General features: G+C 39.9%; 1 long non-coding RNA gene and 1 pseudogene across 1 annotated transcript; both read right to left on the reverse strand.

The window, feature by feature from the left end:
* Nucleotides 1-6,269, reverse strand: LOC148071627 (tumor necrosis factor alpha-induced protein 2-like; annotated as a pseudogene).
* A 2,734-nt stretch (nt 6,270-9,003) lies between these two features.
* Nucleotides 9,004-9,541, reverse strand: LOC148071628 (uncharacterized). The gene is made up of 2 exons (XR_015712795.1): nt 9,409-9,541; nt 9,004-9,331 (listed from the first exon to the last, which is right to left on the reverse strand). It is a non-coding gene; the product is annotated as an uncharacterized LOC148071628 (long non-coding RNA).
* Between the last annotated feature and the right edge of the window lie 14,786 nt (nt 9,542-24,327).

The raw sequence follows: 24,327 nt of genomic DNA on the forward strand, positions 1-24,327 counted from the left end.
AACATTTCCAAATATTATATTAAGAAATATACACTTTTATTTTCAAATATCATCCCTTAAAAATATTGTGGCCACATGAGCAAGAACATAAATTAATTAAAATTTCAAGGGATTAATCTGCAGTATTTATTGGAATTTGGAATGATAATTTTAAAGAAGAAAACATGAGTAGGGGACACTTTGATTTCTCTTAACGTATCGTTCAGAATACTTTTCACCGTCTGTCGGTCCTCCCTGGAGATGTTTGTCTTGAGTTTCAGTAGAGCGGACACGCGTTTTTCACTGGAAAGAAATGGACACGATTCGATAAATGGCAGGTTATTCTAAAATGGCATCGATCTTTTGGTCTGGACTTTATACTCGTCCTGATAAAGTTTGTATTTTGGTACCTGAGGTCGGGATACGAGGAGGCCAGTGTGACGACTTGCATCTGTATGGCCGGAACATCCTGGAGGCTCAACACTCCCGCAATCATGTCCAGGTATTCCTTCAGCCAGTTTTCTTTGGACCCCTGCACACACATGTTTTAATAAGCTTTTAATTATCTCTTTGAAAAGTTAAATTAAATGTTTTTTTTATATTGAAAAGTTGAATTTATTTTAATTTAAAAATCTTTTTCAATAATTAGTATATTTAAAGGTAAGTAAGTAAGTAAGTGTTATTTGTAAAGCGCTTTTCGAGGCTAGACCATGAATAGCTCTTAAAGTAAGAACCAGAAATTTCAAATTGATCTTGAAAGAAACTGGCAGCCATTGAGAAACTGACAGCCATTGAAGAGTTTTAAGGATTGGAGAAATGTGAGTTCTTCTACTAGAGTGGGTCAGAATTCTTACAAAAATGTATTGCATGAAACCAAACACACCCTGTTTCATTTTACAATATCGGTTTTCATGGCATCAATCATAATGTCATCAGCAAAGGGACAATGAAATCCCGCGAGATTCTGGCGATAACTGAGGACGAGAGGATACACTCAACATATAAAGGTCATTTATATTATAGTTCAATTGGTAGCCTTTTAAATAACTATAAATATAATGAATGTTTATGTTTTGTTTAGGCTACGATTAAAAATAAAATAGAAATCAGAAAATGTATTTTTGAATTATTGGAATTAAAATATCAAACTCTACAGTAAAAAAACAATTAATTAATTTTGAAAGTATTCAAAAAATTGTAACCACAAAATCAACCTTTCAATATATACACATTATTGAATTCAATTATTTAAAAGAAACAATTAAATGCTTAAACAACAACATTTCAATAAAAACAAGTTTAAGGATAAATTCAACATATTCTAATGTCACTGAACTACGTCCATAGTTTCACCACAGTTTCTCACCTGATCACTGAACCAACGTTGTAAAGTGTCGGCGTCGCTCGTCACTCTGTCGAAGGCCTCCTGCTGCTGAGCCCGACTCCTCAGCTTCACGTCTCCCTTCAGCAGCCGTCTGACGTATTCCACCGTCACCTCCTGGTGCAGCTGTCCGATCAACTCCTGAAGACACGGATCATGAGTCTTAGCTCGTGAAAACTTTTTTTTTTTTAGCTCTTTTTTAATACCTGGTGAGAAGATTCAGGGGATGATCATCTTGTCGAACGTTGACGAGTGCAGCCAATCGTGGGTTCCAAGCTTTCTGTGGTTTGGCTGGGGCGACACAAGTGATGGATTTTTATTTTGATCACCTGTACGTCTGTTATTGACACTCACCTTGAGCGCCTGGTGGACCGGGCTCAGTAGGAACTGGTGCGCCGATTGTTTCATGTCGGCCAGGACGCTCATGCATCTCTCTCGGACGTCGTCCAGGATCATGGAGCTCTTCTTCAAAATAAAATCCCTGCAGACACATGACAGTTGAGTCACATGACCACCTCGCGGTCACACCCTGAAGTCGGAGGCTCCACCTGAATTGTTGAATCCATCCGAGGTTGGCTTTGATGAACGGTTTTCTGCTCCACTTGTTTTGCTTCATGACGTCCTCCTGGAAGGCCTTGAAACGAAAACATTAATTCATTTGAATCTTTTTTCTTTCACGTGAGAGACGTTACCTGCACAGCGAGTCGCTCAGTTCAAGTTATACACTGGACCTTCTCTCTATCACCCACGACCATTCCCGCTGAGGTCAGCATTCCGTTGATGAGCTGAAGTGTGAAAATGAAGTCATGGTTTGAAACGTTACCGCTACTAGATTTAGCCAAAAGAATCCTTTTTTTTCAAATACCTGAATGATGTCATAGGACATGGTGAAGCTTCCGTCCTTCTTTGTCGGCTCGCTTTTCCACGATTCCCTCGCTTCTGCCAGGACTTGACTGATGAACGTCGTCATCTCTGCCTGATCAAACCAAAAAAACTTGATACGTTATCAATCACGAGTTATGATTAAATCCTACAATCTTAGGTGTATAAATAGAAAAGTGTTAAAGATCAACCGAGACATCTTATCTATAAAAACATTTGTTCCAAAGGTTGTTAAAGTCATAATACGTAAGTTTGAAAAAAAAAATGTTGGCTCCCCCTGTGTCAGAAAAATATAACTGCAATGCTGTCAAATCAGTCAACCATGCCTGTTCAAAATGACAACAATCGAACAGAAAATACATTTGAAAAAAAAAGGTTTTAAGAAAGAACTGTTTTTTAAATACTTTTTTAATTTGTAGGTATTTTAACTGTGTATTGTTTTGTTGTTTAAGCGCTTTGTGACCCTGGTTTATGGAATAGGGAAATTCCAATTTTTTAATTATTGGAATCAAAACATCAAACTCTATATGTAAAAAAAACAATTCATTAACTGTGAAAGTATTTTTAAAAATGTATTAAATAATTCAATAACTTTGTGTAGTTTTGTCTCTCAGGACAAACCTGATGATGAATGAATAATGAATGGAAATTACTTTTGTCTTGCCCATCAAAGTTGTCTTCAATGAAACGATTCACTAGTTACTAAATTAAGTCATATTGTAAGGGGTGGAGTCAATTTATACAACTTATATTTATAATAAACAAATGGTAAATTACATGTTTTTTCTTGTCTTGACCACATTTTTAAAAAACTAAATTCACTTCATACTATCAAATTTTACAACCTGAAACAAAATAACAATGCTTGGAAAATGTTTGTTTTTTTATCTTATTCTTCAATAATGTTTTACAAGCTTATATTACTGTGTAGTTAATGTGTAAATATACCTGTTGTTTGCTCAGGTACTGCTCCTGCAGCGACGCCACCATGTGGTCAGGCAGCAGACTTCCTAGAGCTTCAAAGTTGATCTCTGGCGCCAAAAGAGGGTTCTTAAACAGTCTTATAGAATAAGAAGATTATATTGATAAATATAAAATCACTTTAATTTCCAGTTAAAAACAAAGAAGGAAGTTCAAGGTAGGAATAGCATTGGTGGGGAGTTGGACGGGCAACTTACCCAGGATAATAGTCAGTGACCCATTGCAGCAGGAACTTGCAGTCCTCATCCCCCAGCCCGAACTCTGCAATCTCCTCCAAGCCTTTGCTCATTTACTGGTGGTACAGCTCGGCATAGAACTGACAGATGTCCATCTCCGGAGGGTAGCAGCTCTTGACCACCTTCACGACCGTCAGCAGGTCCTCCTTCATCTGCAGGCCCATGCTGTGGATCTTCGCCTGGAGGCAGTTCTGCTTCACCGGACTGCTGAGACCGACGGGTTCTCCATTCGCTCCTCCACCAGGCTGGTGAGCACTTGGTCGTGTTGTTGCCTCCATCTGCTCTGCCTCCAGGATGGCGCCGACCCGGCCATTTGATCCACCAGTTGGTCCTGCTCCTCCTGCAGCTGGACTGCTTTCACGGCAGACACTAACACGGCCGCTTCTTGTTCCCCCTTCAGAGACTCTTGGTCTATATGGTCTGGATCACGAGAGTCTCCAGGATTTTCTGGTCCGAAACAAGCTTGAGGACTTTTTTGTCTTCCTCTGATTGACAAAACAGAAGCTTCTCTTTGTCCACCAGCTGAAGAGCTGCCTCGTAAAAGTGAGATTGCTCCAGGTCTTGGTCAAAAGAGACGACTGGAAGAGAAACAAATAAGTGGTTAGATATTGAGCGTTCCTTCTGACCTTTGCTGACTGGCCATATAACCTCCAACCTCCGGCTGGGCTTCCCTTTGGGATCGGTGGCACGTGTGACGCCGCTGACCTTGACCGGAGCCTCATTCAAGCCGTTTGCTCTGCAGGAAAACCATAATACAGCGTTAAAATGACAAATGGGTTTTTTCCATTCATACATGATTTTTTCTTACACTTCTGAATATTTTAAGATGCTGAACAATCATTTTTAAGAACAAAAAAACCCATTATTTGCCATTTTTTAACCTCATCTAGAGCCTGATATTTAATTATTGGCACTAAACTGACAAACATTATCAACTTCAACTTCTATCCTCAGCCAGATTTTATGTTAAAATACATTTACATTTACACAGAAATTCAAAACACATTGTTAACGCAAACATCCTACTCACCAGATTTGTTCGTTTTGAGAGGATTCTCTTCCAAGCAGCCTTTGGCTGATGTGAGCTCCTGGAAGTTACAGTCGGGGAAATAACTCTCTGGTCCTCTGAGCGTTGGAGGATTTCTGAGGCTACAGGCTCCTCCCACTTTCCTCCCACCCCTTGCGTGCACACACCCACGCACTCATCGTACTTTCACCTTCACTTTTGTCTCGTTGTTTGCACAAGCATGCTTCTAGTTTTCATGCGGCACCTTCATTCCAGGGCAGCAACATTTGGATGACTTTGCCAGGTGTTATTGTGAATAAAGGTCACAATTTAAATCCAAGTCAAAGTTTCAGGTCAAACAAAAATTCAATTAATTAATTTCATGCAAGGTCAATAAAAAAACTTTTTTTTCAAGATATCTTTGCATTTATTTTCCTTATTATTTTTGATTTATCTTCGTTTTAGCTTCATGTCATTTTATTACTTCATTTTCATTCAAATTTCGTTTTTTATATTGAGGGGCATTTTTATCCGTCTGAGACTCGGTTTAGAGCCTCTACCCTCAAAGAAGTTAACCTTGACTTGACTTTTCACTTTGATTTAAAAAATAAATCAAAAGATCTTCATAGTCGTTTCTCCTTTCAACCTTTTAGAAAATGAAAATAAAACGAGACAAAACTGAAAAGATGTTCCACAGTGTAGTCGGTTTCAAAATAACTTTTAAAAAGTGAACAAATATGCAGTGGTGGAGGTTGTTCACCTTGACCCTGAGACAACACAAGGGATACCACAAACACATTTGTTTTAGGGCCTTCGGGGTCACCTTGACCCCCAGACAACACTAGTTCAAATTCCCGTTCTGGAGACTCTAATTATCTCCATGAACAAAATAAAAATCAAATCATAGCTTTTTATCCATTATATTGTAAATCTAAATAAACAAGGATCAAAAATGAATGATTTGAAAATTATACCTTCAGGGTAATATTATAATCATAGTTATTATATTCAAAAGTTAATACATCTAAAATGCACTTTTTATTTTTATTTGACCGAAAAAGAGAAAATATTGTGTATGAAAATATATATTTATTGACTAGTTTCAGTGCTGGAGAAGCTAATAATATGTAGCGGGTCCCAGCAGGGCCTTCGCTGACAGATATGATGATCCTGGAATTACAATGGACATGAACGACACCGGACCACAAGTGCTCATGAACCAAGTCTCTTGGATTATCTTTATTCACATATTTTCATTAAACTGCAATCGTGACTCTTCCTTTGTTCTTTTTCTTTTGCATTAGCAATGGTTTAAAAACCACTTTCAAAGTACATTTACATAAATGTCAATTTTACAATTTTCCTTTGAAAACAAACCATGTCTTTTAATCACTAATCATTTTCTTGTTATCAATCATTCCTTCACTTCCAACATACACCCTTCATTCTTTCATCAAGAATAATAATCGTACATTATGTACAGTAGATGCCATAAGTGAACACTTAATAAAACAAAATGAATCTCTTTTGCAGTTTAACTCGCCAAAACGGTATAACATATTTATTTCTGCGCGTGCTTTCAACCAGGGCGGCTCCTATAACTGGTCTGAACTTGCAGTCATGCTAGCATGCTACATATACTCCACACAATACTTTTCACACTTCAAAGCACACAAATGCACAATTCAGACTCACACACCACACACACACGACTATTTTAACATATTAAATATTACCGCACAAAAGTCAAGGAGTCAAAAGAAAAATACACACAGAAGCATTTAACTACGGCCACGGACGCCATTTTAGTAATCGCCACGATCATGAACCGCAGCACTTTCTATGTTCACACACATAACTGTCATATCAAAAATCCTTATAAACAGTTTAAAGTAAGAGGAATTAAAGAAAGAGTTCTTAACCAACCTGGAATTACAATGGACATGAACGACACCGGACCACAAGTGCTCATGAACCAAGTCTCTTGGGTTTCACTTGTGCGAAGTATTGCCATGAATACCGTCGCCCGCAAGTGCTGCCACCTTGTGTCCGTTTTCTGCATGTCATCGCACGTTTCTCTTTCTTACACCCTCTTAGTGGGACTAAACAACAAAACAGAGAGAGAGAGAGAGAGAGAGAGAGAGAGAGGTAACGTTAGCTGACAACAACTTGTTAAATATATCATTTTGATTTTGATTTGTGGGGAACTATAACTCCTAGATGGATATCAGAAAGTTATTCGCCCGCAGCAGGGATAAAGCAATGAGGATTGAGAGGTAAGTGAAGTCCTAGCTAGCTAGACAACATAAGTGTGTCTTAAGTTAATGCTAAGTTAGCATTGACGTCATTCCTTCTATCAAGACAACCATATTCATTTGCTGTACGAGCTTCAGGGGAATTTCCTCTCACATGGTGTATCTTCCAAGCGTTCAAGTTTATTTAACAGAAAGATTGTTGATCGGTTTGTATTTGACTAAAATAATCATGTTTTATCACCAGAAAAATGGCTACAGCTAAGCAATCTGGTTTTGTTGTCAGAAAAAAGTAAACATTTCTGTATTTTTCACCAGAAAAATGGCTAAAATATGTTTTTTTAGATTTAAACAAATATATTTTCATGTCTAGACAAAGTGGAACAACAGTTACTGGAAGAGGTGAGGGAGAGATGAAAGTTGATGAGCAAGAGCGGAGGTGAGTTGACTATCAATGAATGATGTCCCAATGTTTTCCTTCTTTCTTTTGCGTCAGTCATTTGATTTTGAATATCGATGGCAGGAATAGAAAACTTCCCTTATGAGTAAAAAACAAAAAAACTGTCAGTTTCTTACAGAATGCTTTTTGGTCAGGTGGCTTTCGCTGTTATTATAATTCCATGGGAAAACTGAAGACCATGAAAAATGTGAACTATGTACATATTTGTATATTTATAAACAGTAATATTTTCATGTTGCTTCAGACTAAGTGGCAGTGCAGAGGCAGAGAGATGGAAGTTGATGGGCTTCAGGGAGAGATGACACAGAGAGTAGACACTGAGAGGTGACACCTGGTTGAAGTAGTAAGTTACTTAAACTACGCCACCTGCAGATTTGAGGCTAGAGATGGTATATATATACCATATGTATATGGTATATATACTTTTAATGTAATTTAAATGTATATGAGTCGTTTGAATTACGCATTAACTTAATTACTTTGACATGTTTATTAAAACAGCAAGAGATATTATAAATATAAATGTATTTATTTGTACAAGTAGGAAAATAATTGTACAGTTTATTACCATAGATAGATCATAGTAACATCACAATAATACATGTTGCCTAGAAAGTGTTGTTTCAACAGTTAAGGTTTATGTTTTAATTTTGGTTAAAAAATATTTGATCTGAAACTTATTTGTACTTATTTATCAATAAAGATCCACTGTATGTGTTTATTTACTATAAATGGTCAATTTCCCCAGTATTAGGTTGAAATAAATTATAAAGACTGTATGTGTGTCAAAATGAATTCAAGTTGATTACTTTAAAATAAAAAAACAACATTAAACAAGTCATGTGATTGAATTATTAGCTTAATATATTTTCAAAATGACATCTGAACTGTAATAATAAATATTTATCCATTGTTTTTTGTGTTAATCCACGTAATATTTAGATTTTTATCAGTGGATTGGATCATAAACAGCCCATAATAATGCACCTGACAACATATACTGCATTTCTAGCTGCTCTCAACTGTTTGTTCATTAAGTGTTAAATATAAACCGTGTCAAATTAGCACCTTACACTTTAATTTATGAGCCACTGGCAATATTTTTAATTTCCTTTTTCTGTCTTCATCTCAGGTTCAACAGAATATTTTACACCTTGTATCTCCAGACGTCTGAAGAAGGTAAAGACACGTTTCTGCTCAGAGTATTTATTAAAGAATTATAAATGACATTTTCTAACTATTTCACAGATGCTTTCCACAATGGACTTCGTTGTTCCGAATCCGAGCAGTTTCTCTCCGGCGTGGACCGATCCCAGCGAAGAGTTGGACACTGTCGTCTCAACGCTCCAGGAAATGTTCGGGGATCTTCTGTCAGATTCCAACCCTGCTCCTCAAATTGACTTTGAGGAGTTGATGAAACTCCTCGATGAAGTCGAGGCCCTGGAGCCACCGGTGCTGTCGGAGAACACTGTCGGGCAGAACTATCCGGTCCAGACAGGAGGGAGATGGATCGACGGTGGCGCCCCCCCCCCCCCCCGGGGTTCTGGGTGCAGCTTCCACCGATGATGATTCATCCCTTCATACATGGAAACACGTACGAACAACACGTTGTTTTCCAACAGCAGGTCAGTGGCTGATCAACTGTCAACTGTTGATGTAGTAGCTGTTCATGACCTTCTTCGTGTTTGTGTCTCCAGAATGTTCCAGCAGTGCCAACCATGAACCCTCTCGCCTTTTTGTAAGTGTCACACAAGTTTTGTCTCCTTTTTGTACATTTTTTTTATATTAATTCTGATTCTAAATATCATTTTTCTATCTCATTCCAGCAACAACCCACACTTAACTCATAACATAGATCTAATGGCAATGATCTGATGTTCCACCAGATGCTGTGGGGCCAGAAAACCCTATGTCAAGAGACCACCGAACGCCTTCATGGTGTTCATGAGGGAGAACAGGGAGAAAGTGAAAAACACGATGAAGCCTGAAGATGCAGAGACCAACACCCTCCTGGGGCACATGGTGAGTGTCTAAAACACAGCCAGATTTGTACAAGTCCGAAAAGCTCTTGTTTGACGACCTGTTTTCCTGTTTATACAGTGGCGGAAGTTGTCGTCGCAGGACAAGGATTTCTACTATCAGATGATGAAGATCCTAAGGAGGAAATAAAAGTCATTGACACATTTGTGGATCAACAGTTCAAAGGGATGGAAGTGAAAGATGATACGAACCTTGAAAAGCATCTACTAGCTGTTCAGACTGACGTTCAAACTAAGCTTGTGAGACTGACGCCAGAAATGGAATCAGGAGCGGCGGGTCATCTGCTCGACCTTCACCACCGGCAGATTTATATCCACCTCCAGGATCTTCTGCAGGAGAGCAGCAGCACCCAGAACAGCACCAAAAAAGGAATATGATTAAAAACAAGATTCAATTTTCAGGTTTCATGGTAAATGGATAATTAAGTAAATACAAAACCGAAAATAGACATTTCTTCTCAACAAAAACAACTTTTACCTCATGTTTAGTTATTCTTATTTTATGAAAAAAAACATTTGGATCTTCAATCGGTTCTAATTTGTTGTGTTCCTGTTTGGTTTCTCTACTTAAAATTGAAAATGAAGTAATTTTACATTTTTAATCTATGTTTGCTGCAGCCAAATGATGTTAAAATGTGTAATAGATACATAAAAACTTTTTACCAAATACGATCTTTCCTCACATGTTCTTTTCGAGCTTCTCAATGATTATTAATAATAATGATCTTTATGGACATAACACGTTTCAGACTGAGAGTAGCGACACTATTCTTTAAATAATAGTAAAAAACAAACATTATTTAACAATAAGAAACAGCACCAAAAACATGAATATAATAAAAAACAAGATTTAATTAAGTAAATTGGGTTTAGACTTTGGCGTCACACCGAGGTACTGCCCCCTGCTGGACACCATTTGAAAAACAAAACGGAAAACTACTCCTAAATAAGTTGTTTTCGAGTAATAATGCAAAATTCAATTACAATCGCTGTTTCTTAACTAACCTTTATCTACTAGGTTCTGGTAGTGAGTGATACATGGGCGAAAAATTAGGTGAAATAAGGCGGCATTAGCTTAGCTACATGCTAACGTCATGCTACAGAGGTTGGATTAAATAAATAAGCTTCGAAAATAATAAGCCAAATTGATAGATTTATTAAACCATATCGACGATAGTGAGATGTATATTTCCCGGTGTAGCGACACAAGGATCTCAACGGGATAAAAAGGTTGTCTGGTCAACGTTGACAAGTGTAACGGCTAGTTTTAGTGTTAGCCGAATGACAAGTACAAACTTGAATCAAAAACTGAAATCTTCGAAGAGAAGGTAACAAACAAGTCGTCTAAGAAATGAAACAAATAAACAACAAAAAACGGTCACTCACGGAACATCGAGTCCTCACCGATGTACGAAAACATGACGGCGATGACACCTGCAAGTGGACGAACGCTCGCTTCTGATTGGCTGACACCTGAACCTGCGTCAATGATGACGTACACGAGGCCTTTAATGCGTCTTTATCGAAGCGATATAAAATGTAATTTCCACCTGGATTTACCGTATTTCGCATCGGACCTTCGGTAAGTATCACCTTTTCCAATTGAGTCCATCTTAGTTCTGCTTTAGCCACATTTTTGCTAACAATCCCACAACTGATCCAACGTCACTCAACACACACGTCAATAAAAAACTACTTTTAATGCAATTTAAATGTAAATGACTCGTTTGAATTAGGCAGTAACTTAATTACTTTGACATGTTAATTAAAACAGCAAGAGATATTATAAATATAAATTTATTTGTACAAGTAGTACAATTATTGTACAGTTTATTACCACAGATCATTGTTAGTAACATCACAATAATACACGTTTCCTAGAAAGTGTTGTTTCAACAGTTAAGGTTTATGTTTTAATTTTGGTTTAAACATATTTTATCTGATCAATAATCTGTTGTACAGATGATTTCAACAATGGACCTCGTCACTATCGATCTGAGCAGCTTCTCGTCCGAGTGGACTGATCCAAGCACGGAGTCGGACACAGTCCACTCCACGTTCCGGTCCATGATCGGGGACCTTCCGTCTGCTCCTGATTTGGACTCTGCTGCTCAAGACGATCTGCTCTTGCTCAAACTCATTGAAGAGGTTGATGTCGAGCAGTTAGAGAAAGACTTGACCTCAGAGTTCAAGATGACGACGGCCCCTGAAACCCACCCCTTCCAATGTGGAGCCACGACGGTTCCATCGTTTGGAAGAGTGCTGTCAGAGAACACACTAAGGCACTACCATCAAGTCCCAGCTGGGTTGACTTGGGTCAACAGTGGAGTCCCCCCAGGGTTCTGGGTTCAGCCGCGACCAGCTGTGGAAGTCATGAGCCCGCTCGTCTTTTTGTAAGTGTCACACATGTTCATATCCAACTCCACGTCTTAAATATCGTCTTGAAATTAACTTTCCTTTTCATTCTAGCAACAATCAGAACATCCAGAAGACCTCCAGCCGCGCTCCTTCTCCGCCTCAGGCCTGCTCTTCCACGTTAGTCCTCACGTTTGAGTGCGCTGGTGGATGGTGCAGCGATGGCAGCGGCGGTGTCTGACTCACCGGGCAGCGGCGGTGGGGTAGCCGGTGTCGTGGAAGTCCCGGCAGCGAGGGCAGGCCTGGGGGGCAGGAACTGGTTGGAGAGCACCTCCATCTGTTCACCCAGAGCTTGGATCTGTGCTGCCATGGTGGCCACTTGATGGCCCAGTGTCTGCTGCTGGGAGACGTGCCGGGCGACCATTGCCCCCATGCCGTATCTCAGCTTGGCGAGGGAAGAAGCATTACTCGTGACCTGCTCACGGTAAGTCGCACCGGACTCGGAGGAGGAACTTTCCGCTGGGTTCATTGTTGGTCGGTTCGTTCAGTCAGGGTGTGGAAGGAAACTGCAGAAAGTGTCTGGTTGTCAAACTTGACAGATTTATTAACAGCAGGCAGAGGGATCGTCACAGGTAGTCCAGGCAATATAAATCCGAAAGGTACGATATCCAGAAAACAGGTCAAGGGCACAGGCAGGCAGAGAAACGAGAAGACGTACCAGGGTTCAAAACCGGGAAGGCGAAACAATCTCGAATAGGGAGTCTAAAACGTGAAACACGAACTAGACGAACACGGGGTGACAAGTGTAACGAACCAACAAAGACTGAGGGAGAGTGAGCAGACTATGAAGGCTGCCAGCAATCACTGGCAGCTGCAGAAACACAAGACAGGTGGATACAATAACAATCAGCTGGGGGAGGGACCGGAAAGGAAACTCACAGACACAGAAGGGAGCAGGTTTCAAAATAAAAACAGGAACACAAAGAAAGACAAGTACCTGAATGAAAAAAAGGAGTTCAAGAACCAGTGCAGAGTAAACTTGGAGTATTCTGCCACAACCTCTTTCAGCCAACTGTCCTTGACCTGTGAGGAACCATTGAATTCTCTGCAGAGGGAGGTCATCGACAAAAGCATGGCTACACACTTGGTCACTGCCATACACTACGGGGCAAATGCTTTTTTTGTGTTTGATAGCAAGAAGTTGGATGCTGGCAGTGTTCAGATGATTAAGGGCAGCATGGAAGCAGTAATAAAGAAGATTCCTTCTTTCAGCATCTCGGGAAAGGTTGAGATCAATCTGTCAGAAGAAGAACGTGCCTTAACTAAAAGCTTTTCCTGCGACTTCATTCTGGAGAGTAATCCAGCAACCTTTGAAGATGCAGTGAAGACAGATGGGCAGCTACATAGATTGTCTGGAATTAGAACCTGCAAACAACTCTCCTGAACAAAAAACCAAGTGCTGGTTTCAGTCAGATAAGGTGCTGACTGAAATGAGAGCTCATGCTCAATATATGTCCAAAGTGTCTGAAGCCTTGAAGAATGAGCAGGGTTTCTGTTTCCTGGTTGCTGCAATCCAGAATGAAAATATTAAAACGGATAAAACCCGAGTCCGTTTCCGTCACTCCAACATGACGTCACCTCTGGGTCTTAATACTTTGCTTTATGGAGAAAAAAGGATCAATTCAGAGTGTACGGGTCGTTTATTCACCGCTTCAAGACAAACAAATATACAAACTTTTACGATCGATCGGACTCGCTTTTTGTCGGCAGCTCTACAGGTCAATAGCTCCAGGAAAGACGGTCCCGTGTTATTGACCTTCGCTATATTTAAGGGAAAGTTTCCTGTTCAGGGGGTCGTCTCTTCCGGGGCAGTGGTTCTTTCAAGTTATTCATGTCTCGGGTCACCCGGAGAGTAACTTCCTTGCTTCCCTGTTGTGTGGGCAAGTTCCTTTGTCTTCCAGCCCCCCTTTTTTGGGTGTGTTCCATTTTGCTCTTTTGTTTCACGCCCACAGGTGTGAGCCGGGGAGACAGACAGATGTTTCAACTAATCGCTGTTTGGCTATAAGGCTGCTCCAAGCTTTTCTTGAAACAGTGTAAATCAGTCTGGAGTGAAATGTTGGTTGTGAATGTGTATTCAAACGTTTAAGCTCTTGGATGACGCTAGTAATTTATACTTTCTATTTTGATTATCTTTTAGCATTAATTTAAGTATGGCGTATACGTATAGTGTATAATAATTTCCAATCTAACAACTCCCCCTGTTGATGTGGCCTTTACAGGTCACGTCATAAACAAAAAAGTCCAATTTTCTAAGTAAATGGTTGTTCCGCAGCAATATTTTATCGTTATTTTATTATTATTATTATTATTTTTTTAATCTAATATTATCATTTTCCCAACAACATATTGTCATCATTTACCTGCACACGCTATATGTATAACCGAAAGTATAATCATCTGTCTGTAATATTAAAACATTTTTAAACGGTGACACAAGGTTTGGCCTTATTTAGAAGTGGTCTTTCATCATTCTTTCATGTTTCTCAGTAGTCCAGTCCATCAGCATTATCGTTGTCATCATCATCATCTGCTGTTGGTCCGATTGTTCCTCTTTGGTTGTTGGTATGATTGTTCTTATTCGTCACCAGTCGCTCCGACTGTTCTTCCTCGTAGTCTAGCCGGTGTAGGTACAAATTTAGTCCCCCCACTTCCTACGTGATGACGTCACACACGGCATATGCGAACGTCTCTTTAAAATATTTTTTATGGGTTAAAGAAACGTCAACAGAACGTTTACATGATACTTTTTACCACACATAAAACATTTATATTGACAAAAAGACGATCTTCGTCAACATAATCACTTTCTGTTCTTTCATTTCCTGGTCTGACGACACACGTGACTTTGAGACCAACGGAAGGGTCCGCGCTACATGTGACGAAGCCGCTGATTGGCTGAAGCTGTTTTACTAATAATAAAGCACAACTGTACAATGAAATAAAAATCATTAGAGTTCCGAAATAATTCCCTTTTCAAATAAAAGAAATGTTAGAATATTCCCCTTTCAATAACTTGTCTGTAGTTCGGATCATAAACACCTCAGTAATTATTTAGGTTTCCATTTTTTTAAATGTAACAAATAAAAATAAAATGACTTATTCAATAAAGTGGGCATATGTACATTTAATAATTGATTTAATTGATTTAAAATAAATCGTAAACTAAATAATAAGGCACAACTGCACAGTAATTACTTAGGTTTCATTTTGATTTTTTTTTTAAATCAATTATTAAATGTACATATGCCCACTTTATTGAACAAGTCATTTTATTTGTATTTGTTCCATTTGTATAATGTATTTAATTTATTATTAGTAAAACGGCTTCAGTCAATCAGCAGCTTCGTCACATGTAGCGCGGACCCTTCCGTTGGTCTCAAAGTCACGTGTGTCGAGATGAACGAATGGAAAGTGATTATGTCGATGAAGATCGTCTTTTTGTCAATATAAATGTTTTATGTGTGGTAAAAAGTATCATGTAAACGTTCTGTTGACGTTTCTTTAACCCATAAAAAATATTTTAAAGAGACGTTTGCATATGCTGTGTGTGACGTCATCACGTAGGAAGTGGGGGGACTAAATTTGTAGGGGGGACTAAATTTGTACCTACACCGGTCTTCTTCGCCCATGATCCAATTCCAGGCGTGTAGAGGAAAAAACAATCCCAGGAATCTGTCTTCTTCAATATCTTCCGAGTCCATTCTTTCATCTGCACAGAAACAACCTTCAGCACCAATATCCAACAAAAGTTGTTTTTCTATATCCTGATTTATATTGAGAACTCCACTTCCCACCTTATAGACAGCATTATCAATACAGCGGATTATTAGTGCTCTAGCACTTGGTACCAGACAGCATCCACAGCTTGCTAAAATGCCTACACATATACCAACTGGAACTAGCAATTGAATAATCAAATAAGTCCATTTACCAAATAATTTATTCAGCCACCTAGTTATGATATTCTCACTAACCCCAGTATAAGATTTTGCTTCTATTGCAAGTGCTCTAAGTCCTCTGAGTGCCCTTGTCAGCCTTCCGTCTAAAGCCGTGTGGTTGGGTATGAAAGTACAACACACGTCTCCAAACATAGAGCATACACCACCTTTCTCCAGCATGAGTGCATCAAGGGCTTTTCTGTTTTGATATGCCATCAGGGATGTTGCAGAGAGTTGTTAATGCACTGCCTCAGTTACCACTAGCGTAAAGTTGAACAATCTTTGATAGTTATAATGGATGTTATTGATTCTATCAACATTTTTATTTGGTGTTATCCAAAGAAATATGGATTCAAAACCATTAGCAATTGGGTCCGCCAATTTGTATTCATCCGGAACCCCTCTCACCATATTTATGGCATCCATATAAAGGGGGGATTTCCCCATATACTCATCCACAGTTTTCTTTGGTTGGGGAAATATAGATGATGATACTTCTCTTTTTACAAGTCATCCAGTGGTCCAAGTGGGGAAGCCCTGAATTTTCATAACCTGTTCTTCAATATCCTCCATCAACATTGGCATCACCCTGGTTGAAGAGAGAAGAGATACGAGACCACAGACCCCCTTCCAGTTGTCTGGCAGGTTTTGAGATAGTCTGGGTCTATTTAGATTGTTTTCATACAATATTTGGGTTCTAACTTTCCCATGTAAGGGCCATGTCCGATTCCTTTTATGCATGTAACTTCTTGCGTTAGTATACCCTTAAATATTGGAGGGATTGTTGGTTTACCGATGGCAAACGTTATTAGGGGAAAAGGTTTATTCCAGAATGTACAGTTTATAGAGTTAGTAGGTAACTTGGAGGTATCGGTTGTGTTCATTAAATGGGGAATGCAGCTACCATTGTTTTCTTCATCAATACTAGTTCTAATAATCCTGAGAGATGGGCTTAATTCATTACATACTACGCAATCTCCATTTGGAATAATTTCGTGGGCAGTTTCCCTGGCTTCTTCCAACCACAAATTTTTTTTTCAGAGTATCCTGTTTCCAGTGTTAGCTGGGTTTCTGCCGTCATTCGTTTTTCATTAATAGCCATTAAATTGTCGTTAATCCGTTTTAGGGGACTGTTTTTAGGTTACTTGCTTTTTCCATATTTGTAGCTACTTTTTTAATATGGGGATATATGCAAATTGTAATTAATCCCGCTGGATCTTTTCCTGATGCATAAATGGCGAGAGTTAAGTAGAAACAACTTAAATTGTTTGGATCCTGTTTGTATCTTAAAGGTGTATCACATTTTTCGTTGATTGTAATGAGTATCGGATTACATTTTTGTTTAATTTCTTCCTCTGGTAAAATGCTGTTTCCTCTATTTATTGATATTCCAGCCCGGCTATTTGGGTAATTTTTGAAACCGGATCCTATACCCCATACAGTCAAATACCATCCTCTGCAGTTAACTCTTTGGATTTGCCCATCATGTATACACATATATAACCCATTTTCTCTCCATGTCATTCCGTTATACCCGTAACTCTCCCAACAGTCAATGGCATCGCATAAATCAAATCTGTAAATTATTGTCTCACCCGCGGTACGGTTGATGGTCAGTTTTGCCCCCAAGTGATCAGCTGCGACGACTGTTTTTTTCTCCTGAACTCTCTTGATCCTGTACATCTGTGTTTTGTTAGCGTTTACCTCATTTTTGGATGTAGTTTCATCCATGTGGTTTGGGTATGTCTGGAACCAGATGGTTCCCCCCCACACCTATCATTAGTGCTGTGAACACTATCATGCGCCATATGCGCCATCCAATCCTCTTGGTCCATTCTGCTAGCATAAGGAAATTTAAATTGCTTTTTTGTGTATTACCTTCTGTTGGAGCATTCTGGTCATCCTTCAACTCCCCCTGTTTTATCCACCGGGTCTTCTCCGGAGTCCTCTTTATCAAATCCTGTTAGATCTTTCAGGTGCTCTTTTATTTCACGCAAGGTTCTCTCTGTTGGTGGTGCGACCGGTGGCGGTGTGGAAGGTGGTTTTGGAAGCAAACACTCCTGTACTCCTTCAGAGAGACACTGTAGAGCTGACTTTAGGCGTTTCATATACTCACCCATCTCCTTGGAAAAATCGTACAAATGTGTGCCAACATCCGGGCTGCAAGATTGAGGCGTACGCATACGTCTTCCAGTCAGTACTTCATGAGGTGAGAGGCCATGACAGGCCGTCTCCCCAGATCGCATGCCCAACAATACAATTGGAATAGCATCAAACCTGTATCTTCCATGATCTTTGCCAGGCCCGTCTTCAGGCTTCTGTTGGCTCTTTCAACAATACCCTGTGAAAAGGGACTATAAACACTTCCAAAATGATGCTGTAAACCAAAGTATTCTTCAACTTTTTCTAATTTATCAGCAGTGAAGTGGGTGCCGTTATCTGACCTGACCATTCTGGGCATGCCGAACCGCGGTATCAGTTCCTTCACCATCCAGTTAATGACAACATCTGCAGTTTTCCCGTTTACATGGGACAACCTCGATCCATCTGCTGAAAACATCCACTGCCACAAGCATATATCTCATTCCCTTTGTTTTGTTTTCAATACCCATATCAGTGAAATCAATCACTATCTCTTCCCAGGGGTATTGTGGAACTGGGAAACCTCCTTGTCCCATTTTCATTGCTGATCGTGCGTTGAATTTCATACAAATCGTACATGTCTGAAGAAAATACTTACAGATATCTTCCAAAAACGGATGCCACCACCATGTTTTAATTTCATTATATAGACGTTTGCCGGAGCCATGACCTCTAAAATGAGTTTCTTGACACATGTTAGACAATAAGGATGCAGGAGCAACTATTCTCCCATCGAAACTATGCCAGAACCCTGACGTTTTGTCTTTAATTGCTCCACCCTCCAACCCAGATTGTTTTTCAGTAGGAGCTGCATTAGACTGAATTTCAATAATATCGTCTATTCCTCGTCTTGAGCTAATTTTTGAGTTGCTCCTGAAGCCTCATTATATTTCTGTCAATCTGTTTGCATAACCTTATCACCTGTATTTGTTCGGGTGACACGTGCTGAGTGTTCTATTCAATAAAGGTCAAGCCCGAACACTCAGGAAACGTGTCAATAACTTCTGTCTGTAACTTTCACCCCATGAGTCAGACATAACTTCAACTGAATGTTACCTTATAAGGACTTGTGTGCAACAGTAGACAACGGCCTTGTAAGAAAATATGCGCATGTTTTCACAACAGTAGATAACGGCCTTGTAAGAATATATGCGCGTGTTTTCACACTCGTAACTCAGAGCTCTGTACACCTCTCGTTGTTACACGTCTTGTGTAACATCTTTAATAAATCTTTTTGCAAGACTATATTGGACCGGACTTTGTCTCTCACTAACTCAAGGATCCAACGAATCTGTAAGACTACTTCAATTGGCGTCACGAACAGGATCCTTTGAAAGAGAGGCTTCGGAGGTGCCGGATCCCATTCCGGGGTAGGTGGACTCGAGGCGCCAAGTAAAATAAGGTAAAAAGCATCGAACTCATTTATTATAAAACGAGTCTTTACCTCTCTCTGGGTGGGTAAAGGTTTTCCTATCTCCAATGTCTGTCAAAATGTGTTAAGGTATCGACTGTATGTGATGAAAAGTGTCTAAAAGAAATTACTATATCCTCGTGTTGGAATAGTTGTGAATTTTTTTTGTGTTTTTGAAAAACACTACGTCCTTGTGTTGGAGTAGTGAGAATTGTGAAATATTACTATATCCTCGTGTTGGAATAGTTGTGAAGACTTCTTGTGTTTTTGAAAATACTACGTCCTCGTGTTGGAGTAGTGGGAATACTATATCCTCGTGTTGGAATAGTGGTACAAGTGTTGTTTTAACAGGTTTTAAAGAAAATACTATATCCTTGTGTTGGAATAGTGGTACAAGTACTATTGTGGCAAGTTTTTTAATTTTTAGAAGTCCTCGAGGTGAACAATTGTTGAAAAATATTGAATAGAAGATTAGAGGTGTTGGCTTGTTCCGCAATTCTCGTGTTGAATTCCGTCGTGTTCGGAGGAAGAGTTAACTGGTCCCACATTCTCGTGTTGAATGCCGTCGTGTTCGGGGGACAAAATTGATAAGGGGGTGTTAAAACATTGTATTGTTGTAAAAATATATAGGAACTAGGACGCAGTCCAGGAATACTGGTCTTACTGATAACTAGATTAACTAAAAAAAAAAAAAAAACTATTAAAATTTTAATAAGGAAATAAACCTAAATTAAAATGTCAAGTAAATTACAGAAAGACTTTAATCTTTCCACCTGCAGTCCAGGTCTATAGTGGAAATTTTGCGCCAAATGAACGAGATGAAAAAAAAGCAAAAACGGTGAAATGGTTTACAGAGACTCAAAATGCAGGTTACCTTCCCCAAAATAGTTCCATTCATCTTCTAACTGATGTGTTAAATAGAGTAGAACACAAGTTTTTTGTATTATTTTATTTTTGATTTTTCAGAGAACGAGACAAAACATACAAACAACAAAAAAAAAATAATAAAAAAACAAACAAAACAGAAACCCGATCACCCCACCCCCCTCAAACAAAAAAAAAAAAAGAAAAAAAGAAAGAAACAGCACCTACCAAACAATATTTGGCAATCCAGTCAAACACTTACACATTGTACACAAAAGAAAAATAGAACATTTCAGGAGTCCATTCTTTGTGCCGAGATATAGTCCAAGAAAGGCTTCCATATCCGTCGAAACTTGTCCGCTTTTCCTGTCCGTTCATAGCGGATTGCCTCCATACAAAGAGTCTTTGTAAGTTCCATGAGCCACATATGAAAATTAGGAGGCACTTCTTTGTTCCAACACTGAAGAACTACTTTTTTTGCTAAAACCATTCCAAACAAAATTGCCTTTGTCTCAGAATCTTTTAAACGCTCCAGTTGCTGTGAGCAACCCAAAATGGCAGTCCCGGAGTCGGGAGCCAAGTTTCTCCCCAAAACTGCAGAATAAATATGAAATATTTCTTCCCAAAACTTTGCTAGTCTACAACAGGAGAAAAACATGTGAGCCAAAGTTCCCACTGATTGTTTGCATTTGACGCATATTGGTGATGTGGATGGATAAAAGGAGTGTAGTTTTTCTCTGGAGTAATGAAGTCTGTGTATGACCTTGAATTGTATCAATTGGTGCCTGGAATTTATTGAACAAGTGTAGATTTTATTAAGAGATTTGGACCACATTTCTTCAGTCAATTCTGTTCCCAAGTCATTTTCCCACAAGACCCTCTGACGGTCAGTAGGTGGAGCCACGTAAGTATCAAAAAACTTCACAAACAGAGAAACTAATCGCTTGCTTCCAGGTTTAGTTGATACGAGTGATTCAAGCTGATCAAGGGAGGAGTAAACCTCATAATTTGGGATGTTAATTTTAACAAAGTTCCTTACTTGTAGATAGCGAAAGAAATGTGACGTAGGAAGAGAAAATTTCTGCTGTAGTTGGGCAAATGATGCAAAACATTGTCAATATACAAGTCTGCAACAGAAATAAGTCCCTTTTTCATCCAGGCTATGAAAACCGAATCGAGTTTTGAGGGGGTGAATAAATGATTATAACAAATTGGGGCCAAACTAGAAGTTTCTGGTACATTAAATACTTTTTTTATTTGTTTCCAGATCTTCACAGAGTTTTTTACTATAAAACTAAGATTTCTCTCAATTTTCGGTTTGCCTTCTTTAGTGTGTAGTAGTGCTGAGAGAGAGGTACCATTAATATCCTGTTCGATGGCAACCCAAGATGGTGTTGTGTCCTTAGGTTCCCCAGGGAATGCATTATTCCAATAGATGAGAGCGTGAGCGTTAGCTGCCCAGTAGTAATGTTGAAACCAAGGGAGAGCCAAACCTCCTAATTCTTTTGACTTACAAATATGTTTCTTACTAATCCGATGTGATTTATAACCCCAAATAAAAGGCATTATGATTGAATCTAAAGTTTTGAAAAAGGTCTTTGTCAGAAATATTGGAATATTTTGAAAAATATATAAAAATCTGGGCAGTGTAATCATCTTAATGGCATTTACTCTACCGACCATTGACATTGGAAGTGTTCGCCAATACTCAATATTTCTTTGGAGTTGATGGATTAATTTAAGGTAATTTAAATTATACAAAGAATCTGGTTGTTTATCAACTATGGTTCCCATATATTTTATTTGATCAGTTATCTTTACGGGGAGATGACTCAAAAACAGCGGATCTATCCCATTTCCCAAAGGCATTAATTCACTTTTTTGCCAGTTTACAGTGTATCCGGACAAATTACCAGCTCTTTCAATTATATTAAGTAAGACAGGGATAGAGTCTTCACTTTGCTCCAGAAATAAGATAATGTCGTCCGCATACAGAGCGATGTGGTGGTCAACTTTACCGAGGTGTACAGGAATAATATTTTGGCTGTTTCTGATGGCAATCGCAAGCGGCTCTATACACAAAGCAAAGAGTAGAGGGCTAAGTGGGCATCCCTGGCGAACCCCACGCTGAAGGTTGAAAGAAGAAGATCGGTCAGAGTTAGTAATAATTGTAGCAGTTGGTGACAAATAAAGCATCTCCACCCAGGAAACAAAACTATTACCAAGGCTATACGCACGCTCGTGAGCGATAATCCTGACTTGGCAACTGCTGATCATACAAAATGGTGTTATCATGTGAAATATCTGCTGCAAAGACAGGATGATAAAGCCCGGGGTGATGATGTTAAAATTAAAGCACTAGAAACAGAATTACTTAACTTACAGGTGCAAAGGGCTAAACAAGATTACAACCAGGCTAAGAAGATCACCAAACCCCAGGTACAGGCCCCGATTCAGGCCCCCCGTAATGCCAGACCCACCCCCGTTTCCCCAAACCATTCCCTACTCAGGCCCTACTGATTGGCATTCCACCGCCGGGATGTATCCCATGTTTATGGGACAGCATCCACCCCAATATCCTGCCCCACAGCCCCAATGTCAGCCCCAACCTAATCGCGGCTATACACCCAGACAGAGGGGAGGTTACTCGAGGAGTTCGGCTGAAGGTCCCTACGTGTCTCACGGCTTGAGTGACGTGCAGTGCTGGTATTGTGAAGAATACGGTCATTTGTCCACCTCATGTCCCGAGAAGGCTCCAAGACAGTCTGGTCCCAGAAGAGGGGGACGTGGCCGAGGTGGTCCACCAGGCTCCGGCCCTTTTGGTTATCGACATCATAACCAGCATCTGGCCCCTCCACAGGGTCAGTATCCTCAATGATGGGCCCCAGAAGCTGAAGGGGGAGGACTGCAGGATCCTCTCCTACTGGTGGATGTTCAAGGCGTGGCTATTCCTTTCATGGTGGATACTGGTGCTCGACACTCCACTATCAACAGCCTGACCCCCACAATGACGTTATCCCCACGAACTATTCCACTTACTGGCTTCTCAGGGCAGACCCAAAACCTGCCTTTCACCGCGCCTGCCGTTGTTTCAGTGGCGGGCCAGATTCATCAACACTCGTTCGTCTATGCTCCAACGTGTCCTATTAATCTATTGGGCAGGGATCTGCTCATAAGACTGGCTACTGTTATACACTGCTCCGCGGAAGGCCTGCAACTGGTTTTTCCAAATGGACAAGTCATTTTCTCCTCAGCAAGGAAGTACCGGATGGTACATGACCTCCGTTTGATTAATGAAAAAGTTTTGACTCCCGTTCTACCAGTACCCAACCCACATGCAGCACTCTCTACGCTATCACCAGAACTCAGGTATTTCACATGCATTGATCTTGCAAATGCTTTTTTCTGTTTACCTCTTGCTCCTCATCTGCGTGACATGTTTACTTTTACATTTGAGGGAAAGAAGTACACCTACACTAGACTACCACAAGGCTTTGTGTTGTCTCCCGGCATTTTCAATGCCACCCTGAGAGACTTGCTCTCTGATTGTGTCCTTCCCCCTGACACCACACTCGTCCAGTACGTTGATGACTTACTACTGGCGTCCCCCACGGAACAAGGCTGTCTTGAAGCCACAGATGTCCTTTTACGACACTTGTACTCCTGTGGGTTCAAAGTGTCCAGGTCTAAGTTGCAGGTTTGCAGACCCATGGTGTCGTTTCTTGGACGATTGATTTCAGCCAATGGCACGGGTGTCAGTTCTTCACACCGTGCTACCATTTTACATCATCCCAAACCAACGACTGTCCGAGAAATGCTACAATTTCTTGGCTTGGCAAATTACTCTCGTGATTTCATCCCAGATTTCTCTGACATGGTAGCTCCACTTCGCCAGATGGTGAACAAATGTGGTATGCGTAATCTTACAGCCTCACTGGATTGGTCTGAAGTGGCTGAGTCCTCATTCATCGTCCTCAAACAAACCATGGCGGAAGCTCAAAAAATCAGGGAACATTTGTACATAACTCCTCTGACAGAGCCTGAAAGGGTGCTGTTCACTGACGGGTGTTGTTTCAGAGACAAGGAGGAATTATTGTCCTCTTTTTTAGGACAAGATGTAAATATTTTCACAGACTCAGCGTACGCAGTTACAGCGGTACATTTTGGATTGGCAGAATGGTCCAGGACTGGATACATGACTGCCTCAGGAACTCCTGTTAAAAACAGTGAAGACGTAATGAAATTGTATGCGGCACTTATGCTCCCGTCAAAAGTAGCTGTAGTCAAATGCAAAGGACATTCAATCGGACTTGACAAAATATCAAAAGGTAATCGCGCGGC

Source organism: Callionymus lyra, chromosome 9 (assembly GCF_982586985.1).
Source record: "Callionymus lyra chromosome 9, fCalLyr1.hap1.1, whole genome shotgun sequence".
Taxonomy (NCBI): Eukaryota; Metazoa; Chordata; class Actinopteri; order Syngnathiformes; family Callionymidae; genus Callionymus; species Callionymus lyra.